Here is an 8387-nt window from a genome sequence, read left to right as displayed (position 1 = left end):
AAATTCTTTAGTTTTGTAGGAAAAATAAACAATTAATTGATTTATTCATATATAAGTTTCATCTTGGAAGCCATGGAAAGCTTGGGAAAGTTTCTATGGTCATGGTTCTGTTTTCTTTATTTGGGTTTCATCATCTCTTCATTTCCTATCTCTTGTATATGTTTCTTTTCTATTTTTGTATTCATATTGTATAGCTTGATTCATTGCTTGTTGTAAACTCATTCATTGATGTAAATGGAAATCATTCATGTATGGTGTTTCTCTTTGCACTTCATGATTCCAACCAGTCAATTGATAATCTAAGAGAACCACTAGTTTATTATTAGATCAGAAGATAATTATGAATTGATGAATGACTAGTTCAAGCAATGTAGAGCTCCTATGTCTTAGGTCACAACTTCATGTGTTGAAGTTTTGTTTTTTGTGCTTCAAGTATCAGTGATTTGTGTTACATTTCTATGGACTAAAAGAGATCAAGAGGTAATTACGGGTCCGGTTAGGGTGCGAATATCTTGGGCATGAGTCATAGTGGATTTCCATGTGAAGGGTGAGTTTTTTAGTTCTAACAAGAGTTTCTAAGGTGACAACGAGGACTTGCAAACCTAGGGTACCTTGTCCTAGAATAGACTTGTTATTGGGAATGTCTTTGATAGATAATATGAGATGTATTGTTCCTTTTGAGGTTTCTAGATGGTAAGAGATTACGTTTAGGAATTCTAAATGATAGATTCACCTTGGCTAGGGATATGGATAGTTAGGTGGATAACTCTCGACATCATTAGTGAAATGAACCTTTACAAAAGTGTTTGAGTTTAGAACAATCTAACGATTAGGTGAATGAATTTCTCATTGCACCTTCTTCTTTGTTACCTTGGCATACCTTCTTTTATTGCTCTTCTTAATTAAAAACCAAAAAAGTAATTCAATCAAACTATCTTTCTATTCGCTTATAAATGCTTGGCTAGTCAAACTGATGTTCACACAATTCCTGAGGATGGAAAATCAGTATCTTCCTAACTACGATTGAACTATAAAGGTTTAAGCCAAAAGCAGTACAATTAAGAAAAAAAAAACCTTTATCAAATTTGATGTTGTTTCCGAGGGTTGTGTTTCGAAATGTTGGTGAAGATAGTGGAATTGATGTTCACACAATCCCTGAGGAAGATAAACCCGTATCGGCTTAACTACAATTGAATCATAAAGGTTTAAGGAAAAAACTGTACAATCAAGGAAACAAAACCTTTATGATCTTCCCATTAAGAGTCTAGAGCCGATAAGCTCCCTTTCCAGTGACTTGTGTCACCCTATATGAGCCTTCCCATTTGGGGCCAAACTTTCCATGGGTAGTGTTGCGACCTCTAATGTCGGCTTTACCATTTGCGTGGAACTACCCTTGCATAGTACCTTAGACAAATCCTGTATTTCGTGGCCACTTCTCGGATATGATCTATCACCGTTTGCTAAATCAAAAGTCTTGATTCTCGGTTATAACACAATCATTATCCGATTCAAGAAACAATTGGTCCCTCTAAGATGTCTCGCCAATTTTTAAGCAACATGACCTCAGAGTCGTAGTTGAGCTTGGAAGAGTATTGTCTCATGGAGTGCAGAGTTCTCTAATAAGCCCATAAAAAATGGTCTATCCGGTCGGGCTAATTTCAGGTTTCTTCTTTTTAACCCTCATTTTAAGGGCTCAAAGGATCATGTGGTTAGCAGCTTCGGCTTGTCCATTGGTCAACGGTGGCTAACCACGGTGAAGTGTTTTTTTATCCATAGTTGCTTCAATAGCTCTTGAATCATTTTTCGATGAATTAGGTTCTTTTATTAGTGATAACTGACTTTGGGACACCAAAAGAATTGTTGATATTCCTACAAAAGAACTTTTGTATATTGGCTGAGGTTAATGGTGGCTAGAGATTCGACTTCGATCAATTTTGTGAAGTAGTGAACAACAACAATAAGGAAGCGAACCTGGCCTAAGCCCATAGGAAAATGTCCAAGTTGGTCGAGTCCCCACATGCAGAATGTCCAAGGCTCAATTAAGGTGGATATCATGGCCGACAGTGCTTAGTGGAGATCAGTGTATTCTTTCAGTGTTGCATTTCTTGACGAAGTCATCTACTTTAGCATTCATGGTAGGACGGTAGTAGCCAACTCATAGATCCTTTATGGCAAAAGGACTACCATCCAGGGTGGTGGCTGCAACTCCCTTCATTGATCTCGACCATGACATATCAGCATTGTTTAGGATTTGGGTATAAGATAAAAAGAGCAGAAAATTCCCTTATGTAGAGGTGAGCATTAACATGGTGTACCAACCATTGATGATTTTGTTTGCTAATTTCTCATCATCTAAAAAATCATAACTAGCAAGGTAAGCCTAAATAGGCGTCTTTCAAGAACTGCATAGAATTGAAGGGAGGAACTATTTCCCTTTCATTGTGTACATTGTGCTTCTTGACCATGTTGAGGAGTCGTTGAAGCAGCGGCTCCTTAGCCTGAGAGTCCTCATTGAATTCTGATAGAAACAACTACAATCTGATTTGATGATGAAGGAAGTTTCCCTGGTTCTCGTAACTATTCGGAGTTCAACAATTTAGGCCTCGTATTTGGATTTATTGATTACTGTTATAAAGTTGAACATTAAAGATTTTCAAACTAAGAGGCCTTTGAAGTTTTACAAAATGATTTCGACTTCACTTCCTTTCATATTGGATGAGTCGTCTACATGAATGACCTAAGACATGGAGTCATGAATACAACTAATCAATGGAAGGATGAAATCGGCCAAAATTTTACTTTTAAGGTTTGTAGTTGATATCATTTTCAAAGAGATATATCGCCCGAGCGGTTATCCTCATGACCAGGTGATAAGTGTCATTTTAACGTATTCTTTAGTATCTTCTTAGCAACTTATCTAACTTGAGTGCTTCACTTATTAGTTATTTGGGTTAATCATCAAATTAGTCCATGTGTTTTTGCGCCTGTTTGAGTTTAGTCTCTCGCCCGAAAAAGGTTTGATATACATCCCCACGATTGCAGCCAGTTTGACTTTGGTCATCGTCGGAGGGCGGAGCTCCGGTGAGAGTGTTGAGTGACAGGAAAAGCTGACGTGGCATATCCACGTGTAATTTTTAATTAAAAATTAATTTCCAAATGTGTAATTAATAATTAGCATAGTCCAACAAGGACTAAAATCAAACTGGCAGTAATCGTAGGGATATATCAAACTTTTTTTCGACGAGAGACTAAATTCAAATATGCATACAAAACAAGGACTAATTTGATGATTAACCGTAGTTATTTTATCCCTAAAATTAGTTTAATTAGTAAATAATAAATTTAGCATAGGACTAGTGTAAATAATAGGTTTTTCATGTTCAATCTTTTATTCTATTTATAGGTATAAAAAATCATGAAGAATAAAGTGGAGAATGGAGTTCATGTAACACCCCGGTTTCTCAACTGAGGAGTCACATTAGTAACCTAATAAAGTCTAAGGACCAATCTGCAATCCCTAAAAACCAAGGGAATTTTTTTCTGAAAAACAACTAAACACTTCGGCTAAAAGGTTGGAAACATATCATAACTTTATTTAAATAACCTGTTTCCCGATATACTCTAATAATAGTTTACAACACCATAAGTAAGGTTCAGGCTTTAATAACAGAGTTCTCATATGGTAAGGGAGACTCAAACATAATCCATAAAGGAGAAGCAAAGCTGCTTCTCACACCTCTACTCCACCGCCCACGACCCGAAGCTAAGCTTCGGCGGAAGGATCTTCATCGCCTAATAGCGTTAAGCGCCCAAACAACAAGTAGCAAATAGAAAGGGTTAACTCCATGCAACTACCACATATAAAAGAGAAAATCATGCTATTCAAATTTAATTACCTAGCATGGTAAATAAACTAGCAACTTAAGTTAATCCAGATATCAACAAAATCAGCAACATAACTAAACTCATATATCAACAAATGAACATAGATTAACTCAGATAATAATAACCTCAACAATATAACATCAAGTCAGATATCAATAAATCAATAACTAAAATCCAACAACATAGGGTCAGGTGTTAGTTCCCTATAATGCAACTATATGCTACTATCAAAATGGATCGATCAATATCGTCTCTCAAGACGGGACAATCACGCGGGACCACACCCACCTCATCGCCACTTAGCGCCACTACGGACGAGACAATCGCGTGGGACCACACCCACCTCATCGCCACTTTAGAACATCTCGAAAGATGGGACAATCCCGCGGGACCACACCCACCTCATTGCCACTTTATAACGCCTCGAAAGACGGGACAATCACGTGGGACCACACCCATCTCATCGTCACTTAAGGACCAAAGCCTATATGCCAAGTCAGTCAACAACAATGCCCAAACCAATGATTAATTCAGAGTAACCACATGTTATTCCTATTATCAACGAACATAAATCAACTCAATTGCATACCAACACAGTTCAATGACAGAAACCAGTAAACGGCCGAAGCCTCTCAGAAAACGGAGACACACGTCTCAATAAGTTTACTCGACCGAAGCCTTCAGAAAACATTTGGCACAAGCCTCAGAAACAGTCAACATAAGCAAGCATACAACATTGCAAGCATAATAATCATAATCCAATGTCAATCAATATAAACATCTTCATCTCAACGCAGGCAGTGCGATAAAAGCAGGCAAGACTCAAGGACACTCTAAAACTGAGTTACCCTTACCTTCGTGAGTAGAAGTTGTGCATGGAAGTTGTGAACCTAGAACAAGGAAACACAATCATCAACACAGCCTCACTAGAAACAACACTATCTAATAACACTAATCGAAATCGTAAAGAAAGCTTTTAAAGCTTCAGAGTTCCTATTTAAGCACAAATTGACAACGGAGACTTCGTTCGCTAAAACGAGCTACAGAACTCGGAATGACACGAAACCGGAGCCAAAATTTCGACAATTGAAAGAGCTACGCTATAGCTCAGGTCATAGAGACCCAAAAATTATTTTTGGACACGGTACCCTAGCAAATAGGTTTCGGCCACTCTCAAAAATAGGGTTTCCGAACTTTTTCTTCGATCTAAATCGATTCCTAGGTATTCTTAGGCGATATCTAGGCCAGGGAAACTCTTAGAAAAATTATCGGGTCGAAAACTGTCGCAGGGGTATTTTGGTCAATATTTTTAGCTCGGAAACTCAAAATCAGAATTTCGAAAAAACAAATTAGATGGGGTCGATACCAACGACGATTATGACGACTAATCCTACTGACGCTAAGCTCAGTCGAGAGTTTTTGACTCAAAAAGCGGAACCTTTGTCAGAAATGGGTATTTTGAGCAGAATTGAAGTTCGGCGGCGATTCGACGAGATTCGGCGAAATGTAATCCGCTAAACATGCTCAGGGGTACGCAGGGAATAAGTTTAGACAGAGAAATCAAGTTATTTGGACAGTTTTACAAAAAGCTCAAAACTTTGAGCATAGAAAAACATAGAGAAAAGCGACAGAATTTACGATCAGAGGTAAGGAAAAGCATCAGTACCTCGAGGCCTACGCGTAGCAACGAACTGTGGGACAATCAGGCAAGAATCGGCAAAATCACTTCTCCTCCTTCCTCCTTGGAAACCCACGGCCGTGTGTGTGTGTGTGTTTGTGATGTTTTTTTTTGTTTTTTTTTCATTTTTCAAGCTATTATAGGTTTTGTAAAATGCGGAAAAATGAAAATTTCGCGATTCCGATTTTTCCTGCGCATTCCTCTGTGAATTCTAAGATAGGTTCTGGCGACAGAATTCCAAAACTCAAAAGGGGTTTCTTCGAATTAAATCAAACGATCCAAAGTCGGTGTAAATCGATTTTACCCGAAAAACTACTTTTTGCAGTTGATGTCGGATGAGAAAACTTCCTTCTGAAGAAAGGTTGGAAACATCAAGAGAAATAGGTGCATGCGTGTGGAATCTTCATTTGAAGCTCCGAATAGAAAAAGTCTTCATCGTCGGTTGATTTTAGGTTTCTTGAACTATCAGTGATTTAGTTTCGGCAAACCTCCGAGGATTAGAATCGGACGTTCGTACATTCCAGGGTTTCGTATCGAAACGCCTGTCATTGAAGGATTAAGAGAAGTTCTAACATTTCTCTGAAGATTTTTGGAATTAGTTTCCATCGTGTCTTTAAGTGTAAATTAGTCGTTTACTAACGTTTTCACCCTAAGGCGGAAGTGAATACTACTCGTGCTATAACTATATCGACTATAGTACTATTCTTAGTCATTTCCTGAACTTTCTTCTTCATGATATAAATCCAAACATTAAACGAAAGTCAAGTTCCTCTCACGCTTACACAGAATCCTATGCGTGAGCTGGAAATTATTTATTTATTTAATTCTAAAATTTTGGGTCTTACAGTTCACTTAAGCGAAGCTCTAGGAAAACAAAATCCAAAACCAATATTTTTCAATGTTGTAGATTTCGTTTGAGCGAACATTTTCTAAAACTAAATATGTTCATTGTAGCAGATTTCACTTGAGAGAAGGCTTGAGCGGTCGTTTTCTAGATAGGACAAACAATTTTGCAATGTGGTTAGCTTGAGAAATCATGATATGGGTTGAGCAAACTAAGGCGGTTCCAGAACTTTTAAACGTGAACAAAGTTTGCTCAAGCGAACCTAAGGCAGTCATAACATCTATATATGGCTAGAAACTTCATTTTTTTTTTCAAAATCCTTCCCACTCTTCTCCAATTTTCTCTCTTAAATCACACGAAGGAAGCTGAGCTAAGCTTCTTGGAGGAGGGATCCTTGGGCTAGGAATTGATGGAGTGAAGCTCCACATCACGGTGACAACCTCTTGGAGGCCATGGAAAACTTGAGAAAGTTTTTAAGGTTGTGGGTTCATCTCCGTTATTCCGGGTTTCATCTCTTCTCTCATTTTCCCTTGTATATATTCTACTTTATTTTCGTATTTAGATTGTTTTAACTTGATTCATTGATTATTGTAAATTTATTTATTGATGCAAATGCAAATCTTTCATGCATGGTGTTTCTTTCGCTGCTTCACGCTTCTAACCAATCAATTCAAAATCAAAAAAGCTTTACTAATTTATAAATAGTTCGAGATTTTGATATGAGTTGGTGTATGCTTAGTTCAGTAAAAGTAAAACGACTATGTCTTAGGTCACAATAATATGTGTTTTAAGTTTTTCTTTCTACACTTCAAGTATCGCTGATTTATGTTAGATTTCTATGGACAAGCATGAGATCGAGAGATAATATCGGGACCGGTTCGAGAGAGAAACAACTCAATGAATTAGTTATCTGAGGGTGAGAATATCTTGGGTAGGAACAATAGTTGATTTCCACGTGACAGGTGGGGTTTTGAGTTCTAATTGGAGTTTCTGAGGGGACAACATGGATTCACAAGCATGGGATACCTTGTCTTAGAATTGATTGATCATTAGGAATGTCTATTAGAGAAAATTTTAGTTGTAGTGTTCCTGTTGGGTTTTCTATATTTTAGGAGATTAAGTTTAGGAGTTCCAACTAATGGATTCATATAGCTAGAGATAGTTAGGTGGACAACTCTCCACATCAGAAATGAAGTGAACCTTTACATATGTTTTTTAGTTGAAAACAATTAGAGGATTAAGTGAATGCATTTATGGATACACTTTCTACTTTGTTATCCTTGTAAACATTCTTTTACTATTTTCTTTTTGTTTTAAAATAATAAATACAGTTTCTCAAACATCATTTTATCCGCTCGAATCAATATTTAACTCGTGGAACTGATGTTCAAACAATCACTAAGAATGATGAACTCGTAACTGCTTTATTTTGCTACAATTGAATCTAAAAGGTTTACGTCAAAAGCAGTACAATCTAGGAAAAAACCTTTATCACCAGGTCTGGTGAGGATCTGCTCGAAGTCAGAGATCTTTCCTTACGCCGGTCAGATGAGATTAGAAGTAGTGTCATCTTGATTATGAAGGTAAGGGTGGATATTTCTAGCTTTTGATATCTAGGGCCTTGTGAGATGTTTCTCATGAAATATACCAGGCGTTGGTCATCTTCAATTTCTCTAATTTGGGTCAAGCTTACTGCTTCTTTGCCCACAACTAAGTATAGGAAGATGAGCTCTAGTACATCAGGCTTTCTCACGACCTTGAGTTCTTGGAAGGAGGCTTCATAATCCTTAGGGTGTCAAAATCACTACCCTTTCGAAGATGTTGGTAAAGAGGGAATGCTCAATGCACAAATTTGGTCATAAACATTGTTAAGGCTGTAATACTTGCCGTTAGTCGTTTAACCTTTTTGACGCTTCTAGGGCTCTGCATTTCGATGATGACTATGCATTTGTTTTGGTTTTCCTCAATGTCATGAAGGGT

Source organism: Lotus japonicus, chromosome 2 (genome assembly GCF_012489685.1).
Source record: "Lotus japonicus ecotype B-129 chromosome 2, LjGifu_v1.2".
In the NCBI taxonomy this organism is placed as follows: Eukaryota; Viridiplantae; Streptophyta; class Magnoliopsida; order Fabales; family Fabaceae; genus Lotus; species Lotus japonicus.
Note: the sequence above shows the minus strand (reverse complement) of the source record.